Genomic DNA, 26949 nt, shown 5'->3' on the forward strand with positions numbered 1-26949 from the left:
CCGACCCCAGCCGCACAGCCCTGCCGCCCCAACACCCAGCCCTGGCACCCACCAGGCTCTCTTCTGAGCCTACTAATTCATGAAAATGAGAGCGAGCTTTTCTGGTGGGTCACTTTCTGTGGGGACAGTGGAGCACATCAGCTGATGGAGGTGCGGGATTAGCTCCAGAGCTGGCCCAACACGTGGGAGGAAGCATCCACTGCAAGTAGCAGAGCAGTGGGCCGTTAAATTGGCTCATCACTTCTCACAGGTCCAAAGCCTAAGAAGAACAGTATCATTAACATCACTTCTAGGGTTGGATTTTTTTGTTTGTTTTAAATACCAGCATTATTACGAGATGTGCTGTGAGGGTACCAGTTAACCAGGCACAGTAAGAAACCTCTAGACTACTGACCCAGGTGGGACACAGTAATCATTACAGAAATGGCTCAGCAAACCATGAAGAAGATTTGTAACTTAAGACCAGCTCATTAGCCAAGTCGGTGAAGGAGAAAGGAGAAGCCACATAACCAGATTGGCGCAGCTGCATTAGACAGGAGGGTTTATCAAGATTCTGAAGTAGTTTATGGTACAAACACTTCATAGTTCAACCAAGAAATCTACTAAGCCTTATAATTAACTTTTGTTTCTATCTCAGCAGGAAAAAAACCTGTCCTTTTATAATACTGATTTTCATAAGCAGCAAGCTCCAGGGTGTAAAAAGACACAGCACACCAGTAGGGAATTCAGCTGTGCTCTGTAACTTTCCAAGCCCAAGATGCGTGATTATTTCATGATTCCCAGACACCCTGTTGCATCTTACAGATAGATTTTCTGACTTTAGCTGGTTTAAAAATGAACTTACCACTACACAAATCAATATCCCACTTATTCTTTAAGTTTTCAGTGACCTCTTTAAAATTCACATCTCTGAACACAGTTTCCTCAGAAGTCAGGACAGCTTTTCATTGTATAACTTCAGCTTAATTATATAAAAAACAGAACACTTCTGAAGTTATTCTTAGTTATTATTCTTAGTTAGTAATAAAGAGAACAATATTAAGCTACATATACTGAAAAAAAAGAAACACAATATATTTAACTTGAACAATAGGAAGAGAAAATACAGTGTTTGCAACCGAGATAGGAATAGAGAAGAAGAGAGGAAGAGAAAGCCTGAACAATTTCTATTAAATACTCCTCTGATTTTTAGAAAAAGTAAACTCTCTGATATTTTCAGAAGATGGATTTATTTTTAAGAAAATAATTTATTATACTACCTAATATTAAGTCTATATTGGAATTAGTAATAAGAAATATCACTTCAAGGAATATTCAAACTCTCAAAGGTTTTTTCATATAGTATTCAGGATACAGAATTATAAGCATCTGGCAAACAGACAAATGCTAAGGCTGAAAACAAACTTCTCAAGCACAATATAATCACCTAATTACATCTAGAATTAAATCTCTCTGCCTATTTGCATAGTAGTACTTTAACGCGTCTCGGCTTTTCTCCCTCGCTCCAGCGACCAGGAAGCACAGCCTGCTGATGGGACGGAGCCAGATTTCACGGAAGTAACTTGACTCTCCCGACTGCAGCTAGATACGCCAAAAGATGTTAGAAGTTGCTATGAACAGGAGTGTAACGGGCATCACCCATTACTCTCTTCCCCCCATTTCTCTTTAGTTATTTAGGGGGAGTGTTGCAGTTTCACATGCAAATGTGTGCTTCCCTCCTCCAGGGTAAACAGAGTATTTGCACAGAACAGGTGCAATCACACTAAGGCAAGGGATAAGGGGCACGCTGTGGGCGGGAAGAAGATAAAACTTGTCCTGAGAGAGATTAGGAATCACTTACTATTTAGGTTCAGTCCAACTGAAAACAGTAAACAGGTATCAGGCTCAAAGATAAAAACCTCTCTCTTCTATCTACTCACTTCAACAGTGGAGAAATATTGTAGAAAGACATCTGAACAGGTGAAACAACCAATGCACTGACCTTGACAACAGCTTCAGCTGCTTAGGGCTTTTCAGCCTCTAATTTTTCAGATGAACCAACAACATAGACACGCACACTAAAAATCCTTCATTGAATAGTAGGCAGCTGACCTGTAAGGCTGCTCAACGCATAAATCAGCACCGTATCCCTGCCGTGCTCCGATATCAACTGCTATTACAGAACCAACCATTTTTTTAAGTTTTCTTAACAAACATCATAACCAAAATGGAACAGTAAACTGTAATGCCAGAACAATGTTTCTTGTGTCTGCTGCCAAAGGCAAAAATTGTTCTTTCCATTTGAATTTCTGCATATCCAACAGTATCATAACCATTCTTTGGTTTCATATTCCTCCTGAAGCAGTCAGACTCGCAGGCAATTTCATTTTGGAAATAAACCTCAGCCCAAGGCCAACAGACGGGCAATGGAAACATGACTATGCATCAGCACCTCGAGCAATGGAAACTTGGGGTGCTACGACAGAACAAATAGTTCTGTGATGGTATAAAATGCCCTCTACATTTCAGAAAGCAAAGCCTTCTTATCGTTTATGAAATGAGCAGGAAGGAGACAGAGAGATCAAATCCAATCGCCCATGATTTAATTTACTCTTGAAGCGCTAGTCATTTTATCAAGTACATGTTTTTAAAATCTTATTGCTACATACTATTTATTAAAGGGGAATTTTAGCGTTCCCCAACCTTCAAAATGACAATCATGCAATATTTGTTACACCACAACATCCGTACCTCACAGCCAAAAACAAAACTAAAACTACACCCTCCTAAGAAGGAAGTTCCCCTCCCTTGAAGGTTAAGTATTAAAACACCATTAAAGAGACGTACCTACGCATTTAATGGGAAGCACTGTTTCTGCAGTTAGACCCTACTTCAGGGCACCACAGCAATCAAATGAGCATGCTATTTTAAAAAAAGTTTTCTAAAATATAACAGTAGGTTTAGGAAAAATCCCATATACACTTACTCAAAAATAAAACCTAGTGGCAATGAGATACAAACACTTGTAATTTTGTATTTTCAGTCATATTTAATAGTAACATACACTTCAAAATGGTTGGAAGCTGTATACGTTGTTTTTCACTGATCTAGACCACCTGCCACAGGAGCAAGTATCCACACGTGCCGGGGTACGCTCTCCTCGATCACTGGAAGCACAGAGCTGGACAGCAGCACGGCGCACTGCTCCACGGACAACCTGCGTACCGCGTGGGAATCTATTCCACTCTAAGTTTCAGTTACCTACCAAGATAATGGAACTGCTGAGCACAAATCCATAACCACTATCATTTTCTCATTTCAGCTTGTGCTCCATCTGACTAATACCGTTTCCAAAATTTTGGTTGGCAGCAAACCCTACTGTTCTCAACACTAACAGGCTACTGGGAACGTATATCGTGTAAAGCTCTGACTCATCATGGGAAGCATGGGTGTCCCAGGTGGCTACAGCTGAAATGAAGCAGAAGCCTTTAATTTAAGTTCTCCTTGAGCAGCTTTATCCTTTGGATTTGCTGATACTGAGTTCAGCTAACTAGTATTAACACACAGAACTAGTTAATACCACAAAGCTGAAATAACTTGGCAGTAACAACAAAACCTCAGGATATGGCAAAAGTCACTTTTCTAGAAAACTATGCAGTTACTGCTTTGGAGCATCATTAACGTCCATAAAAGCACTTTCCAAAATAGCGAGCGTTCAGCCATTGCCACACAGGTTACCATGCTCATCAGGACTGAACCACCCCGAAACTACATGCAGCTGTTGAGAAAATACTTTTCACCTAGATTGTAAGGCTGAGCTATGCAGAACAGATTACTCCGGGGTTTTATGATCCCGTCTCTTATTGAGACTACTGATAAAAACAAACAAACAAACAAAACCAAAAATATCCACACATGCTTGTTGCTTGCTTACCATTACAGGCCACAGAATTCATCAGCAGAAGTAGTGTTTCTCCACTGTGGTCTATTTGATCATTTTGAAGATCGCAGAGCGTAGCCCAGTCAGGAACGATCCTTGATGCCAAATCTTTGAGATATTATGCACACCGACCTGCAACGAGACAGGGCATCTTTACTCCGAGGACCACTGTAGGCATTGATGGTGCTTCTATTTCTTCCTCTGGTAGTTCAAGGAAGAAAAACCTACTTATTGTCTGTCTTCATACATTACGAACCTTTTACCCAGACAATCAATAGGAAAAAAAAAAAAAAAGAACTATTTAACTATACTCTGGTGAGCTGCAGAATGAATGTAGATTGATTGAAAGACAAAGTTAGATGGAAATGTCCGAGATGAAGGCTGAAACCTGATGAGAGGCATCTTCTTTGTGTGCTAACTGATCTCAATACTTTTCTGGGCCTGTGCAACAGCAAATAATAGTCTTGCTAAAAATGGGAGAATAATATTTGTATTAACCTTCACAGCAATCTTGATAATGAAAGCCGTAAGTTTTTCAATAAATTTTATTAGACAGCAGATCAAACATCAGCAATGCAAAAAAAAAAGAGAAGAAAAACTTGCATAAACAATGCATAATTCAAAACAGTCCAAAATTAAAGGAATGTATTGTTTGGGATTTCAGAACATAGGTCAGTAAATGTGACAATATGGCAGGAAAATCAGTTAAAAATAAGTGTTCCTTGCACCTTGCAGCTTTGGGTAAAGGCCTCTCTACTGCAGGCATGGGAAGGAAGAGGAGCTACCCGCACCTGCTAGGTTTTCCTAGTGTCTGGGGGCACAAGAAGGGCAGAAAGGCACATTTCCAGGACGCGGTGAACTGAAAACTTTGGTAGGTAAGCAATCAGAAGACATAGCCAGATTATCGTCCCCGAACGCAGCGCACCAGCTGTCTAGTAGGCCAATCCATATGGTACACAACAGCTCTTGGCTTTTGTCTTCCCCCCTGCCTACTTCATCAAGTTCACATGTGTTATGGAGATTCCTGTTCAGAGGTGACAGGATGCCAAAGCTGTTCAAAACTTCAGCAAAGTACGAGGCACCAGTAGGCAGCAGGACTGCTCACTACTCATCGCTGGATCCAGCATGCGCTCAGCACGGACAGGAACCAAGAGGGGTAAATGGTCATACAGCAGTGTTGAAACACCGACCCTGGGCAGGAGAGGCCCGGCAGGAAATCAGAAGTAAGATGCTTGTAGGGAACACGTCACAAGATAAACAGCTGTGTGGAGATGAGGATATATCATCACCTTCTTTGCTGTTCACCCCAAAGCTCATTAAGTAGATATCCACTTTGGAAGCCAAAAGACAAATGAAATTGCTGAATAATTTGGCAGAGTGGAATATTCTTGCAAAAGAGTTCATATAAACCTATTGTGATTTTCTGGTAAACTTCTGCTAGGATAAACAAATTGCTTTAATAATCACTCATAAAATAGGCACCTCTTTTCTCCAATCATCTTGCTCATTTCTTCTAAATGTTTCTTGAAAATGGACAGCTAGAACTGTACACAGTATTGCAAGGCCTGTAGACTAATAGCGATACTTCCTATTTCTGGCAGAAATATATACAAGGTCCACATTTCCTTTTTTCATGGGTATATCACTTCACAACAATCTGCTGTTTAACTTAAATTTTCTTCTCTTCCTCTGCGGTTTTCCATCTCAAGACCCTTCCACTATGGAAGACATGAATGGTCAAAAACTGTGTAATCTTTCATTTTACATTACTCAGTTTTACTCCCTTTCAACCATTCCATCCCTCCCAGTCACTCAGCTCTTGCTGTGCAATACTTCAGTTCTTCTGTAGATCAACAACTTGCACATTAAATATGAGAACTCAGAGACTAAAACGGTAACTTCTGTGGCAGCAATGTATCTACAGAAAATTTGCACAATTTGTTTAAGAGACTTCTCAAAATTAGGTTATATAGCACCAATCATCTTCTCTTTGGTGGTAAATGACTGAATCCCTGAACTCTAAAAATACTTTTTTTAGTTAGCAGCATTTTGTCATTGTATCTCAAAGCTTTGGCTGGGGGCACACTCCCCCCAGTAACTTATCAAAAAGCACATGTTTATCTTCCTTACTAGTCTCAAAGAAGAGACAATAATGAAGTGCATGTGTTACTGTATTTATATGCTTATATAAAATATCTTTGTCATAATAACCCATGCACACACAAGTATACACTCTACACACACAGATCCAACCCCACTCAGCATCAAGCCTATAGAGGCATTTCTGTCGCGACAGGTTAAATGCCCGGTTCATACTTAAACAATGGGACAGTTGCAATCAAATCGTATTACTTTTTGGACAGCAGTTAGCTCCACTTCGACAAATCCAGTGGGCATCAGTATTTAGAAAAGTTAAGTGGAAACTGGAGGTGATTCTTAAGGAAAAAGTCGAGATCCTGACAAAGCCTTATGGCACCTTGAGAGAGAAATGAGAGAGATGGAAGAAAAAACAAATCACCTCTCAGAGGTGATCTGAATACATACATACATATATATATAAAATATATATATAAAAAACAGATATACATATCACTTCGTTTTACCTCTGTATGCCCTATTTCAGGTGCACGTTCAATCCGGAATGCCTAAATAAATTCTCAGTTTTACCTCATTATGTATCCAGAATTAACGACGACTCCCTGGTAACTGGCAAACAGGGATGCCTCCCGCTCCTTTGCAGGGGGTTAGTGCTGTCCAGAGACCAACACTGCGCAGCTGTTTCCTGCTGTTCAGCTGGGAAAGTGAGGAGAACACCTAAACACCTCGGGTGGCCCAGAGAATTCATAATACAATTATGAATTTTTAAATCATACCAGAAACACCACAACACTCCCAAGACTTACCAGAGGATCTACAGGACCTCGTCTTGTTGTTTTCAAAGTTTCTGAAGGGGTTTAGTTTTGGTGGTTGATTCCCCCCCCCCCCCCCCTTAGGGGGATTACATTGGAGACTATGTCAAATTTCCAAAATTTCACCTTATTTAATTATTATAATTTAATTTTTAAGATATGCTTGAAAGCATAATTTTTACCAATGTCTCTTAAAAACATTTATATGCAAGATTACTGGCAGATGGATCAAGCTGCTCACCCAAAAGTGTTTACAGGATCAGATGCTAAGGGCAGTATGCTTTATAGCACACACACATTAAAAATCAAGACAGCAAGTACTTCAGGTCATCAAAATGTAAAGAGAAAAAATAAAATAAAATAAAATAAGATTTCCTATGTATTTGTAACTAAATTTTTTAAGAGAAACTGAGACCAGCCTACTGTATCTCCTGATAAGCAGCAAGTTTCAGGAAGTAAAGTGATATGCAGACTAAGTACTTTAAGCCAATTTTTGATCTGCAAGACAGACAAATCTCTCTGCATTCAACACTAACCACAGGCGCCTATTTCCCTAGCAACAGTTTTGCAGGCCATTTTCATTTTGACTGAAGAATATTTAACCAGTTACATTATGAGCACTGCACCTTGCTGCTCTAACAGCAGTTGCTTTTCACACTTACCAAGTTGTTATTCATGTAATATTGAGCTAGTGGATCAATGCTGCACCTGCGGAACTGATTTTTTTTTTTTTTTAGTATCCAATTTTTATCAAGCTAAAATGTAAAAATTGTGTGTGAGGGGGAGTGCAATGGCCAAGCTGCAATATCAAAATTGGTCTTTTCTTTGCTCTTTAGTAACACCTTAGCTTTTTACTTTATTTTTTCAAGATTTTCCTTTGCTTTGGGCTTGGAGATAAAGGAAAATAAAATGAGACAAAACAGAATACTGCAGTTAATTTTATGGATATTTCCTTAGCTTCAAAAATAATAAATTTGACCTAAAAGAGAAACTCCAAAGTGAAGGATAGATTACTTCTGTTACAAAATTCCAGATCTGTCATAATTCAACACCTGTAATACTTGTTTAAGGCAAAACAGACTTCCAAAATTATTTGTTTCTTCCCAGTTTTAATCAAGATATCTAGTTCCTGATCATTCACTAGCATATTAACTGAAGTAGAAATTCAGATTTCCTTGTGTTTATGGAAATTATACAGAAGTTAACAATACATCAGTTTTGTTGGACTTATGTTTCTCTTTCAAAAAACAGCTCCCTTCTCCTTTTTTCTTTTCATCTATTCATGAGGTATATTGTGTATTCTGATCAAGAGGTTAATTTTTTTCTAAGTATCAGTAGAATTCATTACTGATAAAAGAAAATCATGACTGTTAAGTGTTCACAAATATAAGGCATTCTGACTAGTTCAGTGGATAGCTCCACAAACTTGCATGAAGAAATATTTCAGTGTGCCACGGGTTTCTGGTTATCTACTTAGTTTATTTATTAACTTGAAAGTACAAAGTTGCCATGAGTCTCCAGAGTTTGCTCTGGTAGTAGGCATCATAACAGCATCAATACTGCTGGAGCCCTAATTTGAATGCTTATCCTGTACCTACGTAATTGTAGACATGTTAATTTTGTTCAAATTAGTGACATTTACAGTGAGAGAAAAGGAGAAAATTTTAAAGTCTCTTGTACCATTTTTGAACTATTCCACTAACAGACATTCTGAACTGAAATACTGACATTCATTTCACGACTTTTGGGGCAAAACAGTGGCATAATGTTCATTGGGAACAGGCTTGGAAGTATTTTTATTGCAACCTTTATGAAATGCATTTCATTACAATAATTTTAATTGAACAAAAATATTTTTATTAAATGAATATTTTGGATTATTAAAATATCATGTTATGTTTCAACTATATCTTAAAAAACAGGTCTTCAAACACCATTTTATAACACTGATAAAGTTATTTTTCCCCATCAAAGTACATACAGCCCATATTTGGGGACTCTCAATATTTTCCAGATAGGCTTAAAATATATTTCCTATTATCAATTTTTTCAATAAGCAATCACTCATAAATTTAAATTAAACTATCACAAAGAATAAGATGCTTCTTTCTATATTATTGTTTGGCCAACATAAATTTACAAATCCCCTAAATCATTTCCATGTTATCCTAAATGATAGTACGAAAACATATAAATTGAACTGATGCTTAGCTTGAAGCTTATTTTATTCAGAAATGTCTAACAGAGTTTATTGGTTTACTGGAGAAACAATATAAATGTTGAGGAACAAGAAAGTCAGTCAGAATGAAAAAACTTCCTCTCCTATTTCATCTTCAAAATTACACTGCAAATCACAGGAGTCAGAAGTCTACTGAGTTCTCCCATAAAAGGGATTTTTAAATTCCTAAACTACAGCATGAAAGCGCACCCTGACAACCTGACTGTACTTGCTACAACTCATCGAGCAGCCTCCAGGTCCTTGCTTCATTTTACCTTCTGCTGCATTTTCACCCCTGGAGCTACCAGCGTCTCTTTATAAAAAGTCACATGACATGAAATCCTCCTCTATATACACCTCGAAAACTGGACTTTTAAACAAAGATTGATTTCTGGTCTCTCAGGAGTAATATTTAATTAATGTACTTCCTGAACGTAGGAAGCCTGAAATAAAACATGCACATCCAGAGTCAATCTCCAAAGCACGGCGAAGAAGCTCTCCAAGATTTTCTTGTGCTGACAGGTTTACGCAGCCCTGCTGGAAGGGTTTTAAGTTTCAGTGAGCAGGATTTTTCTGATACAAGAATTTGCTTAAAAACTTAGAAAACAGTTTAAACTGTTCCACATCTAAAATTGGACTCCTTTTTAAATAAGTAAATGCAACAACAGAATCATCCTCACTATGGGCTGTTTCAAACGTGTTTCACTCTTGCAGCTGCCGCTCTCCAAGTTGAACAGAAGCTCCTTGCCTAAACTGAGCGTGGGTCTAACTAAAGCTCTTTTTCTCTCCGCATATTCATACCAGTGTTTGTTTTACAGCTGCATCTTGACCGGTTTGGTAGCAACAGGGGTTCACTGGTCTAGATACTATATAGACGTACACCAAAAATAGCTTGAATGAAAAGCACTACGCAGTTGAAAGCATACAGGATCAAGCAAAGGAAATAGAAGAAGATGTGCCAAAATGATGCAACAGCAGACTTGAACTATTCACTTACAAACAGATCAAATGGCATAATGAGATTTAAGAAAAAAAGTGACAAAAATTCAGAAACCATGATCTAGGAAATAGTCAATTAAAAACTGAAAAAGGCAACAACTTTGCATGAAAAGGTAATTAAGCAATGGAGCTAATTTCCATAAAACCCCTGTGTTTATCTTTTTATGTTGGGGGAGTGGGGAGAGATAACAAGTTCTTATGAACATCATACATTAACAAAACCGACTGATAACGGAGATAAGCAGTAGCCCTAAGGTCTGACCAACTGGTAGTTTCCTAAAAGATAAACCATGACTCAGAGACTTCACATTCGAAGCAGATCACACAGAGAAAGCAAGCAGTCAGACAGAGGAAGGGCGCCGTGCCAAACGGCCCTAAGCCCCTCAGGACCGGGACCGGGGCAGGATGTGGCTTCGGGCCCGCTGGCCAAGTCCCCTCAGGCAGGTCGGAGGGCTCCTCCTCCATCAGCCACCTCCTTAGCCCGTGTCGCAGGGACTTCCCTGCTCCTCAAAACTCTCAATACTTGCAGCTTTCACTGAAGGTGCTCCATACAATTTAAGAGCAGGCCTGAAACCCAAATACTGCCAAAAACCCACAACATAATTTTAACAACCACATCCTGTGGTTAAAGCATAATAAATTCCAGAGGTATTTCTCCCCCATACTCCCGTCTTTCCAATCTGTGCACACACAAGTTCTCAAAAGCTTGAAAGCTCTTAGCTTACGTATGAGAAGATCACTGTGGCTAAAAAGCCAAGAAATCAGAATTTGTTTTCTAACTTTCAGCTCTCCCACAGATTTCCTGGCTGGCTTTGAGTGTGTGGTATCCCTTTTTCTCTCCCAAAGGAGCTGAACTAATACCATCATCCACCCACAGACACTGCTAAGAAAATAGAGAGTATTCACTAGGCATTTTCAGAAACACGGAAGTCCAAAGCCATCACTATTACGCACAAATCATTTTGGACTACAAAAATACGTTGCAGCAAATATCTCTGTTGACACTTAAATTTTTCGTTGGACTTTAATCTCTAATACTTCTAGAAATTTAAATAATCCCTGGAGGAGACTGCCTGTTCAGCTGTGGCAGGAAACACAATGCCAGGCTTTCAATATCAAATAATGCTTAAATTATTGTATAAGATTATGTTCAAAATTAAACATATAATTCAATAAAGACACATGTTAAGCACAGCAGAACGTCAGTCATTCACCTCCCAGCGATAGGCATGGCTGCTGCAGAAAGAACACAGGGAAGCAATGCTGTAAGTTCAGTTACAGCAAAGAGGGAAAAACCCTTCGCTTTAGGTTTCTGACACCTTGAAAAATAAAGCTTGTCTTTTCAGTAGCAAATAAAATCAGTATATCTTAACAATGAATAAATGGCAAAATAGAGTAGACGAAATCATTAAGTTCCTTCTGCACTTTTGTAACACGACCACTACTCCTTTAGGCATGCTTCAGGCTGACACCTGCACCATCATCATTACTTCCTTATTTCTAAAATACAACTTGCTGCTCGAGCAAATGAATCCTAGTATAATGGGAAAATGACCTGCTCGTGAAGTGAGAGGTATCACCACTTGGGATGTATTCAAATAGAGATGCCTACTATGGCAAATGCGTATTTGTTCAGATGTCAAAAAATAAAACCTGCAGTTTAAATTAGCTTAGAGAACAGATTTGTAGGAGGAAGCTTGCGCTGCTCCTTTTAACAGCTGTGCCCGCAGGCCTCGGCTGCAGCTCTGCAAGAGGGGCTGCTCCGGTAACAGCAGCTCGGAGAGTTCCTCTCCCCTCTCCCCCCTCTTCCTCCCTGCGACGGCTCCTCTCTCGTCCCCACGCTGCACCGTCTGTCTGTGCGTGTCTGCTTCTAGGCCCACACTGAGCCAGATCGGTTTACAAATAACCTCTCTGTGTTTCTGGGGTTTTGTTTTTCCTTCTCAGGCAGACCCGGGCTGAGCGATCATGGTTCGCAGCGCAGCCAGCGCCAGCGGCCCCGCGGAGGCGGGAGCCAGCCGGAGGGATCCCCGCGCCGCAGCCCTCGGAGCTGGGAGCCCCCACGGCGCCCCGAGGCCGGAGGCCGCTCCCAAAGGTGCTACGCGCCCGCCAGCAGCAGCACGAGCAACTGATGGGGGGCCGTGGGGGGGAAAGAAAGCCTCAGCACGTCAGCTCTGCTAAGCAAGTGCTCAGGATGGTCTGCAAATCTCTATCTTAACACCTGACAAAAGTCTTCACAGTTGAGTTATGCCCAGTCCGTAACCTCAGGGAAACATTCAAGAATTTAAAAAGCAGTGACGGATAAAGACACGCAAGAAGGGAAGACTCACCCCGGCCAGACGGCTTACCCCACCTCTGTGGATAACTGGAACTGCGAATAAGGAGGTCCAAGATGCTTTCCCAGACTAGGAAGGAGAATCGTAATTGCATCATTTTTCTAGATTAGCAGTGTCAGTGATTTTGGCAGGCGCTCCCTTCCCCTGAGGCACTCCCGAGCCAATCGATGCCCTGCCCTGCTCCCCCAGGGTCCGGGCTATTAGAAGTGATGACTTTCACACAGACTGTACGGCAAGATCCAAGCTGACTTATGCTTATTAAAAAGAGAACTGCTACTTTATTTTTCAGAAAGAGCAAGACCATACTGCTACTACTTCAACAGTAATTTGGCTACTGGAATTTGTCCAACATCCAGAACACTTTCCACTTCTGTCTAGGGGCCTCCAGGATGAGTAAACAAAGCCTCAAATACTCTTTTTGCTATCAACATTCTGCAAAAGAAAAAAAAAAAACAGAAAAAAAATCTGAGTTGTGAGTCACACTACGAACTCTATTCACATCTTTCAGCTGCCAGGTTTAAGCTTCCATCACTAGATCACACTTCCTCAAGTTTGCTGCCTAACGAAACAGTAACTTTATGTGGGGAAAAAAAAAATTCTTTACTTCCAACCATTCTTTACTTCTAAAACTGTTGCACGGCAAGATGTATGCCAAAAGCATCTGTATTCGAGCGCAGGCAAAGACGGGGAGTGGGGGTTGCTTTTTTAATTGAAGACATTTCAAGACAAAGGAACCATTAAAAGGTATAGCTCATGCTTTTGGTCAAAACGGAGTTTTGCATACATGCAGACTGAAAAAATATCAGCCATTCTGCCACCAATAGGAAGTTTATAGCATGTATTTTATATAAGTTATACACCTCCCCTAGACAAATCTCAAATCTAAATATTTTTGCATTTGATTTCCAGTCTAGAAGGACATACAAGCTCCCAATAAAAAAAATCCATAAACATTTATTACATTGCTAAAGTAACACACTCTTCAAACATTTTCAAATCCAAAAGCTGCTTTTACACTAACAACTTCCCTCAAACGTTTCTGTCAGTTTTAAATCAAGCCAGTTAACTATCTTCAGCAAACCTCCAATATAAAATATAGTGATACTTGAAACAAGAAAGTGTCTCAAAGGCAAAAATTTGAAAGGAAGCAGGAACTACGGAACATAATATGACACACGATATGACAAATCCCGTGTTCACGTGTGTATCAGTGAGTCAGCTCACTTCACCCAGGAACTAACGCCAGGGGCTCGGGTAAGCAGAAGTGCAAGCCAGCTGCAACCCTTTGGTGACCTAAACCACGCACACAACAGGCATGTCAACATTTTTAGCTACTCTACGTGTTACACAGAGACACAGAAATGCTGTAACATTTATTTAAGTCATAAAACACTGGTCTGCTCCCAGACTTTTACTGCTTTGTCACCATTTTAAGCCCAAGCATACAGACAATACAAGAAGTCAGAAATGAGGAAGGGAAAGAACAAAATGCAAATGAGAGTGTCTGGTGTGTATTTTTGTTACAATTCTAATCAACTCCTTAAAATGACTAAGTAGTTACCATTTGATGATACATGTATTGAGGCACATAAACATATACTTGACTATACCAGTAATTTCATCGCTGCCTCTGTTAGGTATTCATATAAGCGTATTCAAGCACAAGAAACTGATGATAAAAGGTGAAATTAAACACAAGCAAACTGTCAAAACTTAAATTTCAAAACACTGTAGTTGTTCCACAGTGGTTTTGCAGGAAAAACACAACTGCTTCAATATGTTCAGTGACAAGTATAGAAAATGGCTGTCTTTCACCCAAAATTGTCAGCTTTAGATGGAAGTTAAATAAATAAAGACATAGCAGATCTAAAGGAAAAGTACTAACAGTAGAAGTGATGTTTTAAAAATGAAAAGGGTAAAATAAAAAAGTCCCACTGGGAAACAAGCCATACCATATCAATAACGGATACTAAGCATGAATTAAGCAAGTTGTTAATTAATTCAAGTTTTTATTTTTAGACAAGTTAGGAACACTGAACATATGAACTGACATTCATTGAGCTCACCACCCAAAACGCTGATTTATGAAATCCTGAATTCTTAGATAGGATGACACACATTGTAAGTAAAAAAGTAAAGCAAAGCTGCAATCAACCATCCCAAGTACAAAAGGGATTTTACATGTACTAGAAATACTGGATATCTGTATTATCACCATCATGGTTAAAATTAAATCTTTACTCTGAACATAAAGCAAGGATTTAAGTGACCCAGCATAAATAAGTATTAAAGTTTACAGATATAATATTCACTATAGCACATACAACAACTAATGTGACAATACTTTTAAATGTTGTTTGCTTACAATTTTCCCCAGAAGTTTCCTTTCTTGGCTGAGCTGAAGCCTGGAAGCACTAGCACAAAAATAACACATGAACAAACCTATCATTCAAATAGAAAGCAATGCATAAAAGCTGATACTGTAATTCAGCATTTTGCTCTCAGTTAAGTACCGCTACACGTACCTGTAACTCCAGTCTCTCCTCCTGCAGTTCACACAGCAAAGGCCGACCGTGGCACGCGGGTGGAGCCCTGGTGCCTCCAGAAGGACTCTGCTCCAGGCAACATCCCGCAGACAACCGGACCAGAGGTCTGACCCTCCCACCGCACACACCGGGACTGACACTTTGCTCCACGTCCTTCTACAATCAGCTAAATGACTTTCCCAGTTTGCCTTCTTTTTATGATGCTGCAGAAACTAGCAGCAGCAGTTCAGGCTAAGGAACGGGGAAGACCCAGCGAGTTGACGCACCAAGGAGCGCAGACTGCACGGTAAATCCAGGCCAAAAAACCCCAGATAGGAACGGCAGATTCCCATTCTGGGCAGAAGTCATACATACACACCCAAAAGAGCCAGAAAGCTCATCACAAAAATGGATGTTCGTTTCAGTACCACCACTCTTTGAAGGCCTTCTAACTAGTTCCTGTTCAGAAATTAGACACTTGCACAAACAAGTTTTACCACAAGCGACAGTGAAGTACAAAAACAAAGTAACAGCATCAGTACAAAACCACTGTGGGCGTTACAGAAGCGGAGCACGATCCTAGCCAAGATCTTCATAAATCTTCACTTCTTCATAATCTTCATTTAATACATTTGAAATCTAAAATGTGTTTTTCATTATAGGGAAATATATGTAAAAACATAAATCAAAGTCCCAAGAAAAGTGCTTAAAAGTTTGCTAACTGGTCTGTTAAGACTGGAAAGAAGTTACAAAAATAATTTAGCCTTGCTAACAATTAGCGCTTTATCAGAACTTTTATGACAGCTGACGTTTTTAGTAAGACGCTAAATCACAAAACTGTGGTTTTAATCAAAGCTTTTAACACTTGACTGGGGAGAAAAGCTCAACTGGGGCCAAAAACAGCTCAAAATTCAGAAGGCAAGTGAAAGATAAGTCTTAGAGTTTTGAGATGCCTTAAAAAACACCCCAAACTTATGTTTGGCAATATTACAAGGAGGGCGTCATCCCCTGCTTCCCCAGGTTACTGCCTTGTTAAAAAAAAGTTTCTTTTTTATAGAGAAAGGGCAGGTGGGCAAAATCACTGTTAGCTAGTTTTCTGTCCCACCAAGCAGAATTAACAGGTTATATTTCAAGACAAAAAAAGAGTTAACAGTAATTAATAGTCCACATTAGCCATGCAAGGACAGAGAAACATCCCAAGCAACTTGGAATTACATAAAATTGTATTTTGGCATCATTCTGTCATCAAGGTGTTACTTCAAGTCAAAAGGCGTACAGCACACTTTGTACATTGTACAAAAGGTCTGCCCAAGCTATCCAGATTTTAAAGCTTTTTGTTTTTTCTTTTGGTTAAGGAAACTGCATAGTTACATGAATAAATTATTGGTAGACAGATTAAAATATGAGGATTAATAGCACGTAAATTCCCCCCAGTAACTGCCATCATACAAACTCATACCGCTGTGTAAATGGCAGTAGGATAAGCGATCTCACGTTCACAGCACGTAGCATAACAACACACGCACCTAACTAAGGCACTACAGCTTGTTCCACGTCGACTTCTTCGCGTAGTCATCCCAAGGTGCCCAATCACTGTCCAAAAGCCACCACCACCATAATTACCTATAGTTGATCTACTGACCTACGAAGACATGCGTAGGGTTAGAAGACGCCTGCACAGGGTGGCTACATACACTTCTGGAGCAGGCAAGAAAACTGTGACATAACACAGCTCTGCTCTGCAACCACATAAACTCCTTGGGATCACTTGGAGAATCTACGTACACATTCTGAACTCCAGCTGGACATTACAAACTCACCTCACACTTACGGTGTGCCATCTGAGACCGGCACTAGAGGAGGGAAAGGCTGGTTGCCTTGCAGTGCACTGCCAGAGGAGAGGCGTTCGGCTTCCACTGCTGAACGAGACATCACCATAGACCATCCGCAACCACAGAGGCCATTTCTGAACAGACGGGTGGTTACCGCCTGCATTAAACCAGTTTTTCAAGTCTGAACTCAAATTGCGTAGTAACCACGCAACAGACCACCCAAGGGTTTGTGACAGACCAGAGGGTCACAGGGCAGAAGCAGAGGGAATTGTAAAAGAATCAAAGTCTGGTTGGATCCTTCTTACAGAGGACAGCAAAGAACAGCCTGTGCTGGGGGCACGAAAAGGAGACACTGGAACCCCAGAGAGCACGAACGAAATCCCAAACAACCCTCAGAAAAAAGAAGGGAACAGCATGCAGCATAGCTTATTTTGCACTGACTAGCACCTTTGATGTCATCTGAAAAACTGCTTTAAAATTCCTCCCAAAACTAATTATGTGTCTTTACGACTGCCACATGCCTCCAAGAGTTATGACAAAAATGTTCCTCATGGATGGAGCTCCAGAGGAGATTAAACTGAATGGACACAGAGGGCCAGCATGGGTTTTATGGTCCAGGGCAGCTGTCCCCAAGGTGCAGGCTCAGCAGGTGAGCCTGGAGACCACATGGGCACCACCCACAACCTCTCTCAGACCCCAAGGAGCTCAAAGCACTCATGATCAGCAGATGGGCACAGATACAGCAAGCTGGTGCCTCAAATCGGGGTGATAACGCCACTTGCATACAATAAGAAAACTTGTTAAAATTCAACCATGACACTGAAAAGAAAGGTGAAGTTACTCCCCACTCAGCTTGCATGGTTCCTCTGCCTAATGTTAGATCCCGGCTCCAAGGGTGGGGTGCATGCCTCTGCAACTCCCAAACGTATGTCTGGACAGTTAATCTCCCATGCTTTTGGGAGCTGCCCTCAAGTGCTTTGGAAACAAAGCAGGTTTCCAAAGGCACGTGTTGCCTTCCCTCCGCACAGCTTTGGCAACTCCACACTCCCAGCTGCAATGCCGTCAGTAACCTAATCCGATTACAGATCCGGCCAAGGCTTTCCCAAGTCCACTGAAGTATTATACAACACAATTTGGTCTCCTCTGTCTGCGACTTCCAGTTACTCCATATCTGTGAGTATAGTGCCTCAGTTAAAGAAATCCTTTCGCTTCCCCTTTGTTTTTCCTCTTGCAAGTGCCTCTATTTCTAGTGAGAAATAGTTTAATAGCATGTAAGCACTCCAACACCTCACCCTCTTCCCAATTACTCCAACTGAGCCCTATGCTACTCAGCACAGCTTTCAGCAACTGCACTAGAGAAGTGCTGCCTCACTCCTTGCTTGGTTTAAATGTCAAAGCAAATCAAACGATTCCCAGCTCATGCAGCCATACTTTCTGCAGCCAACACTCCTCATAGACTTACCACCAAATAATGGGGTTTTTTTTCTGGCTAGCACTTCCTAAAATATTGCTTATCTATTTGTAAATGCACAGGCCTAAGGAATGATGCCTAGGGCCTAAGGAATGATGCCTAGGGCCCCTATACATAAGGACATTATGAGAGGCCATCTGGAAAGATAAGAGGAAAAAAGCATGGTAGCTTTTAGACTCTATAGTCTCCAGAAACATCATTTTAGTTAGGTTTTTTTTATATATACATACATATTTATTTTCTAGGCAGCCGAGATAACTCTAAGAATAGTCTTACCATCAGTGCTTGAAGATCTGTATTTAAATGTACTTCAAAATAAGTACAGCAGAACTCATTTCTAAATACGACAATTTGTATAAACTTAGGACAAAAATTAATTCAACATTTAAAACTAATGTTTAAGGCTACTCTGGTAAATCAGTTTAGCTACAACTACATCCCTGTCTGAACATGCTTCATAAACAGCCATAGAACACAGGCACAGTCAACAGAAAAAAAAATACTCTCAATTCTAGCCTAAATCTGCCCAGAATCTTGAAAAAAAAGAATTTTACCCAATTCTACCAATATATGATTCATGAATTCCAATTTAATATCCTTTTTCTAGCAGCATTGTTTATTGTGTTATTAGTCTGCACCTGACCAGCAGCAATGTTAACTCCCACATTCAGTTCTGTTCGCGCTGACAACATATGTCACTAAATTACGCTCTAAAATTCTGTGAGCGAGCTCCGGATATGCAGATCATAAACATGTAAGCTCTCAGGAGAAAATAAATCTGTCTGTGTGGCATCTTGTGTACTGTGGCACTATTAAAAACCCCAACTAATAGCATTTCCAAAATAATTTACAAGAAGTACTCTTTTCTTTTTTTCCATTTCACTGAAAGCTAAACGTGTTGGTTCTATTGTCATCAAATTAAACAGAAATGCTTACTCTCAGAGCACTTCCTACATTTAACTACCTTCCCATATCTGTGAATCTCATATTAGTAGGTTACATTCAACAACACTGCACTTTCTTAACTGATTCGCAGTATATGCCTACATAATTTTCACTACAGCATTATGACGCATCTTCTGGCTTATTCTAAAAGTGCAGCAACCTGAGGGAAAAGGGAGAGGGGGCTTCCAACTGTTACTGTATTATAATTAGCAGACTAAAAATAAAAAAATAAAAACCACTAAATCCAAAACAGGATACTCCTCAGGAACTTGCAAAAAAATATAGATGATTTTAAAAGTACTACAGTGAAATATTTTCACATTCGTTTCCTGCTGTACGAGTGGAACAGTGGAATTCTTTGTTCAAAGAGGACGACTGAGATGGGGCTAGCATGGCAATTAGCGATACTTCAACCGAAAATACAACCCCTGCCACTTTTCCAGCACCTCTGCAGAAGTAAACTAACTACTCGGTTAACGCAGAGCACCGTTTCGCAATACAGCAGTACGGCCTAAGAGGATGGACCTTCTTCCCCTCTTGTCTCTCCAGAAGTTCAGCAAAACACTCACGCCCCTGCCCTGGGCTGTATGCTCTCTGCTCCTGCAGCGAAACAATTCACAGGCTTACAGAAGACTAACTTCTAGAAAATAGCTTTTGCCCACTTAGCTGCACAAAGCAGCTCACCAGGAGATGAGATGAGATGAGCACCGGTGCCGACTTGCAGGAGGGGTGGGAATGCCAGGACAGAAAGGGTGCACCTCTTTTAGGGACAGCCACCCATTCAGTCAGCTTAGCTAGACCATAAAAATCACACCCTTAAAATATTCAGATGCGACTCTGAATATAAAAGCAGGAATGAACTCATCCAAGAAAAACGATGTTTTACATAGCCATCACTGGTCATTTGTATATAAGTACAGTACAGAAGGCAAATTAAAGTTTTGAAGGACTTCAGAAATTGCTGAGCTCTCCTGTAAGTATACGAGCCCCTTGCTGAAAAACTTGCTAAATTCAGGCACCACGTATGAAGGTTTGTAACACAGCAAAAACAGGGTCCCAAAAAGCCAAACTCAAATCAGCTCATAAGATTCCAAAATGACCACGAAATCATGTCAATTTTAGAAAGAGAACGAATATTTTTCAGATTCAGGGTCTGTTGCCAGAGAGTTCATGTGGAAGAAGAGACCTTTTGGGCTCTTCTCAAGTGCACTTAGGCTTCCAGCGTAGCCATAGCAAGACTGACCACCCTGCACCGCGGATTTCAGCCTCTCTGTGCAGCCAAACCACATGGGCGCACTCCCGAGAGCGGCCCTCTCCACCCAGCACGAACAAAGGCAGGCTGCGGCCCCGGGGAAAGCAGGGTGGCTGCAGGGCTCTTGCTCCGCCGCTCCCGCTCCCGCGCCCGCGCCCGCTCCTCTGCGGCCGCCAGGCCAGCGCAGACAGGGCAGGGAAGCAGCCCCCCCGCCTGCAGCAGGGCTCGGTGCAGCAGAGGCACCTGCTCATCTTCTCCCAGGCCGCAGAGCAGCTCTCCTTACCCTACTGGCGACCGAGCGCTCACACCCCCCGAACGTCTACGCTCCCCTCAAGCCAGGCGTCTTACTGAAGCACATCAGGCCAATCGCTTATCAGCAATAATCCCACAGAAGTATGTGTTATCGGTAATTTTATCCTTTAGCCAAGTGTCTTGTAATAAACAGCACCCGGCATACATATACTATATATAGTAAGCAGGACAGTAAAAATTTATGCAAAGTATCAGAATTAATCCATTCGCTGTGTCTGTGATACGAACCTGTAAAGAGTTTTCACCTTAAAACCAAGTTCCTGATTGCGATATATTAGTAATATGACTACATGTGTTTCTCACGTTTCTCGTAATTTATTTTAGTCTATTCCAGTAAGTGTGATCTCACAAATATATAAATGTGTGTTCTTCAGAGATCATTTCCCCCCATTTGACTCTGTTTTGAAATTACAGTCACCTTCATGGCAGCAGCCAAGAATCACCAGCAAAGGACTAACAGAAGATTAGGCAGAAAGAGTCTCAGGAAGTTAGAAAGTTTTGATAGCCATACCCAAGCTTCCTTTCAAATGAGGAAATTGAAACTGGAACTCTATTTGCTATTAGAACTTGCTTTTTATTTTTAATTTAGTCCAACATACATTCAATAGCAGTAGCAGAGAAAAAGATGTAAATGTGCACAAAAGCCCCAGCACGAAGTTGATTCTCTCTCAACTTGCCCCAATGTTTTTTCTGCAACCTGCCTAAATTCAAGCTTATTTCAGCAAGCAAGTCCTGCCTCGAATATCATAGCAGATGGACTCAGGTTGACAAGAGCCTGGTGCTAAGAATATCTGGCATTTAAAATGATCAGAATTTTATTGCCTGTTTCCATTAATTTCAGCCGACTGAATAAACCTCAGCAACCTTAGTCTGCTCTGAATCTAACTTGGATGGCTACCTCCTGGCTGCATTCATTACCTAGCCCTTTCACGTATCTTCATCATTCTGCAGGCATGCTTGTTTCCTCACCATTTTGGTTATGTCGATGGAAAACTGTTTATTTGAGTAAAAATTAATCATTGCTAGGTAGTTTGATCAACTGGTTCTTTATAATAAGCTCCCAGCATAAATATATTCATATATATATAAAGAGAGCACAAAACTAACGTCACAGACTGGACATTAAGTAACGACCAACGCCTAGTTTATATTGCCAATGAAGATCATCATATTGAAACATTCTATCCAATTCATTCAAATATTGTTATTTGACATAACAAAACTTTATACAGAGAAGAGTAATAAATTAGGAACAAAGTTATAAAAACAGTCACATGCAGACTACTTCTACATTTATCTACCTATAAAACATTTATGATATGGACTCTTTCCCTGAAGTAAAACACGCACTCTTAAGACCTTACAACTTAATCAAAGTCCTTTTAAAACACTTTTTAAATTGATTCTATTACTACAGTAGGCTCTTGGCTTTATAACCAGCCATCTACGAGGCAGCGGTCTAAAGAGGAATTTATTACTATACTCGCTGAGAATCTCAGAGAGATACATGCCTTTTATCGCTGACTGAATGACCATTCACACGTCAAATAACGCTTGTTTATACATCATACATAACGTAAGCTGATACAAAGCTCTGTATTACTCTTAAGCAAACTACAATACAGGACATACGCGACTGAATAAGATCATTTTCACATTCATTATTCTTGCTCAAGTAGGTTGCAGAGCCTCCTGGCAGAGCCTGCAGTATAGCATATATAGACACACGTAAAGCATTCAGACACTTTGGTAACGAATTGCCAGAAACACATTCAGAGAAACAAACTTAACACCTTTCCCAATTTTACCACTAATTACAGCTTTGGTAGTCTTTGTTATTGCTGTATTTAAATAGAACGTGTTGTTTATTCATTTAGCTTTATGTCAAGAAACAGAAGTTAAACACACCCTATTTGTTCCTTCTTTCTAATTAAAGACTAGAAGCTACTTTTAATATTGAAATGAGGCTTGCAGAACAGCTGTTAATACACCCTAGTAAAGAGAAGTACATTTTAGCCATTAGCGAGAAAAGAAACTCTTAGGAAAAGTGGTACGGGCTACAGTGTGTCCCATTAGAGCCAGCTTTGACTTTGTTTTGTCTTAACCATCACCGAGAGACCTACAGCTGCTGAGCTGTATGGCCTGTGCTATAAACAGCAAGGCGGCAGCCTGACTGCCACAAAGGAGAACGTTGGTTTGATTTTTATAGAAATGTTAGTGAAATCAGGCTATATAAAACAAATAAGGTTTCTGTTTGAAGAATACGTTTTAACATAAACTCATCTGCCATCACTCCAAGCTACTGAGATACAGTTAGGCCACGCTCAGAAAAGAACCTGCAGTCCCAGATTCTACTTCAATTTTGCCATGTATCTTGCAAAACCTAGAGGAAATTATCTCACTGTTTATATCTTAATTTTTACTAACGCTGAAGAGAGGGTACTCACCTACAGTAGCAGCCTACATATGATGCACAGGAAGTAATACTGCAGAAATATTTACACTATTGTATGTTATGCTTACTAAGCAAAGAAAAACACATGTGAACTGTAAGGTGAGATTTGTGGCTCGCTCCTCTGCCTGCATTTGTTGGCTTCCCTACTGCGCAGCCGCTCCAGCAGACGCTGACACACCGCAAGACAGAGCATGAGATTGCACAGATCCATCTTGAGGTGACTCAGGAAGGCAGGATGGTAGGAGAAGTGAAAGGCAAGCAACAGCAATAGTTATTTGAAGCGATTTGCATGTCTCTCTAGGATCAAATCCAAAATATATTATAAAACTCTAAACTTTTTAAGGACTTCAGCACTTTGTCAGATGAAAACAGCTCTTTAAGTATGCGTATGACAAAACCTCAGATCAATAAATATTTTCCGTTCTTAAAATGTAAAATATAAAATATGTTCTTCAGCAAACACAAGACAGTATTCATTAAGTGTACCATAATAATCCAAGGAAGAAGTTGCACTTCCTTATTTTAAATACAAGATTATCTAACTGCACAGTGGTTACAAACAATTCCAGTGCAATATCCTGTTAGCTTAGAAAGTAATCTTGAAACTTTGCAGATAATAACTTTATAGATTATCTCTTTATTTATGTAGTATTTACTGTCACCACATAGTCTCTGAACTAATTAGCTCTTTAATGGCACTTTCCAGGTACTGTATTTAAGAATTTGGATATTGATTGGGCTCCAATTAGAGAAGAAAAGAATGATCTTCCAAGTCAGCCAGGACCCAGTCTCCATCTGAAGAACCTTTCTGTTTTAAATAAAGGCTGTGACTCCATTTTAACAGCACGCCTAAGTCAGTGGAACTGTTTACGAAAACAGATGCTTCTCATACAAGAGCACTGACTCCAGCCCAAAGTGACAGCAGAAACGAGCAAGGAGCATACTCAGAAGACGGATTTTGCTGAATCTGACTTCATAACCAAAATTCCAACTTCCAGACACAACATCTATATTTATACCCTTTTCCTTAGGTTCATGTCGCAGTGTGAAGAGTAAAACTTAGAGCTGGCAACACTTGCTCTACATCAAGGAAAAGAGCAGCTCTAGGTACTACTGCCTAGATAACAGTCAGCCCTCGCTCGCTCGGTGCGACTGAAGGGGGAGCACAGCAGGTACTGACCATGACACCCCTGCGGCACCTCGGCAGGGCACAGCAAGCACTGAGGCAGACAAGTCCTCCTGGCCCGGAGACCAACACCTATTCCACTTATCGTCTGCTCACGCACACCTCCCTTTCCAGGCTGCTTTCTTGTGATCAATAAAGCAATCTTTGATTCACACAAAAAATATTTCTATATAGAAGTCCCCAAAGACACTTTCGATATAAAAGCCCTGCAGATGCTTAGTGCAGTTTGACTGCTGAGCTTATCAATCACAAACCCAAACAAACAAATCATTCCCAGTCATCAGATAAACTGGATGCTTGTCTAGAAAGATAAAAGGTAGCTGAAACAAAAACAGTTTTGATAAATTCTCTAATAATAAACCCAAGTCCAAGATATATCCTAAGAAATACATCTGTAACTATTCAATTTAGAGAATTTTTTTGTAATTCCACATGGGATAGTGTCCTTCCTTCTGCTCCCCCCCTTCTTTCTAAACTAAGTGCAACTGGCAATTACACAAACACTCCCATTAACAGAAGACAATGATCAACCATCTCTAGGCTAACACCTAAACTAATTAGCTCTAACCAGCACCTGCTCTTTCACTTAGCATAAACCATGAGAACATAAATATCCACCCACATACATTAGGGAATGAAGCATCTTCCTTGTTTATTCCTAATGGTGTTGACATTAGCTTCATTAAGAAAAAATGTAAGAAGTTTGATGGCTGCTTTACCAGAATCCCCAGTGATCCTAATTGCTGTTAGTAATAGCTTCTAGAAGTATAAATAACATGCTATATAACGGCCATTAGAAATCAGTATTGGCCTACTGTTTTCTGTGTGGTATTCCACACACCTCTCATTTTTCATTCTAAATTCCTGGATAGTGGAAAACTGTCATTGCGAGGTGACTTTGGCAAATACTGCAATGCAAATACTTTAAAAAGACTTGGTTCACTAGACACACAAACATACCATAAGGACACTTTATCAGGGGTCTTAACGCACACCTGCAACACACTGTTCTTCCACCTACAGGGAATGGAAAGATCACTTTAAAATTCCCAGATCAGGACTTCAACATTTGAATGATTGGGATATCTTAAAATAATCATCATCATCTATTTATTTCTGACCTAATCATAATCAGTCCTCCTAGAAACTTCCCTTCCTGGAATCCTCCTTGTTTTAAAGACAAAAAAAAACTACATTGTTCTTATTTCTCCTTAAAATATATACTTGTTAGAATTTCTGTTTGGAACTTCTTCTCTTTAGAGAGCAAGTAGCCAAGTTCACATTCACATTTTTTAAAGACCCCAGCGTGGTGAATCGCGGCCCAAAGCAGTAAGGTCACTAAGACAGGTGGAGATGCATCTTACTGCTCACCCTGAGGAACGTCAGTGTTCCCGTGCCCAGCGCAGCGCGCTGCTTCCTACGGCAGCTCACAGCCTCCTCAGAGCTGAGGACGCGGTCCTTAGGCGCATTCCCACGGACTCCTCCTCCCGCCCTGATATTCACGCAGCACCCGCGCAGCCTGTTAGACACCACAGTAACACAAATAACAAAGTAGCAGTGCACGTGACCAGAGAAAGCAGGCTTCTGCTGAACCAGATTCAGACACTGCGCTGCCTATCTACCCCAGCTGCCCAAAGCCGCTGCCGGGCGCCTCCGCCGGTCTTCGGCCCCGCTGCCGACCACCTCCTCGCGGGCTGCAGGCGCAGCCCCCGCCTCAGCGGCCCTCGGAGCGGCGCTGGGGCGCGGCGATGGCGACAGGACAACGTGCCCCCGCCGCAGGACCTGCCTCACCCGCCTCCAACACGCACAAGCTCCTAATGATGGTGATCGGACGCTGTATTACCTGTACTGAAGTGCTGTAACCCCTCTGTTAACACGGAGGCTCACTCGCCGCACAGATGCCATTGCACTTCCTACCTGCGCTAGCGCTGACTTACTCACCTTTCTGAAGTTTTAAGGAAAACATGAACCAGTCTTCACATATTTCAAGCTGTTCTTTGGATATTTAAATATCTTTTTCAGTACTTTAAAGCCCCATTACGTTAGAAGGAAAAGAAGACCCAAAGCACTCCACTACCGGCAGTCAGCTTTGGCTTCACGCCGTATTGCTACGCAAAAGTCCAATCCAGCGAATAACTTCCCCATTCACCAGGTGTGCAGAAAACAGGCATAACTCTCGAGGCCGCGGGGCTCACCACGTCCCCCCGCTCCAGGCGGGCAAACCCGCGGACAGGCTGGAGCGAGCGAGCGGCCGCCCGCGCGTTATCGCTGCCACCGCGGGAAGCGCCGAGTTGTCAGCGCCACTTCGGCAGCCCGCGACGCTCAGAGGTGCCGAAAGCGGCCGCCGTCGGGGGCAGGGCGCGCACATGCTGCCGCCGCCGCCGCCCCCGCCCCCGCCGCCCCGGCTGCCCCCCGCCGCGGGCGGGCGGCCCCGGCTCTCACCTGCGGTGCCGGAAGAGGAGCCGGCCGGGGCAGCGGGTCAGGGCTCGGCCGCGCCGCCGCCTCCCGCCGCGCCGCCCGAGGTGTCTGCGGGGCCGCGGAGCCTCCCCTCCCCTCCCCTGCCCTCCCCGCCGCGCCGCGCAGGGAGGGAGAG

General features: G+C 41.5%; 1 protein-coding gene across 7 annotated transcripts in view; it reads right to left on the reverse strand.

The window, feature by feature from the left end:
• The window catches only part of ADCY7 (adenylate cyclase 7), a 71338-nt gene extending 44389 nt beyond the window's left edge, over positions 1-26949 (reverse strand). The window contains exons 1-2 of one of the 7 annotated variants that reach the window (XM_064519563.1): positions 26799-26949; positions 3914-4051 (exon numbers count right to left, since the gene is read on the reverse strand). The gene's annotated coding sequence lies outside the window, so the exon portion shown is untranslated. Of the gene's footprint in view, positions 1-3913; positions 4052-6586; positions 6610-12372; positions 12489-14903; positions 15314-16723; positions 16837-26297; positions 26403-26433; positions 26456-26798 lie in introns of those variants that run through there. The other 6 variants (XM_026102251.2, XM_026102250.2, XM_026102252.2 and 3 more) reach the window with 6 other exon arrangements.

This window comes from Dromaius novaehollandiae, chromosome 13 (genome assembly GCF_036370855.1).
Source record: "Dromaius novaehollandiae isolate bDroNov1 chromosome 13, bDroNov1.hap1, whole genome shotgun sequence".
Taxonomy (NCBI): Eukaryota; Metazoa; Chordata; class Aves; order Casuariiformes; family Dromaiidae; genus Dromaius; species Dromaius novaehollandiae.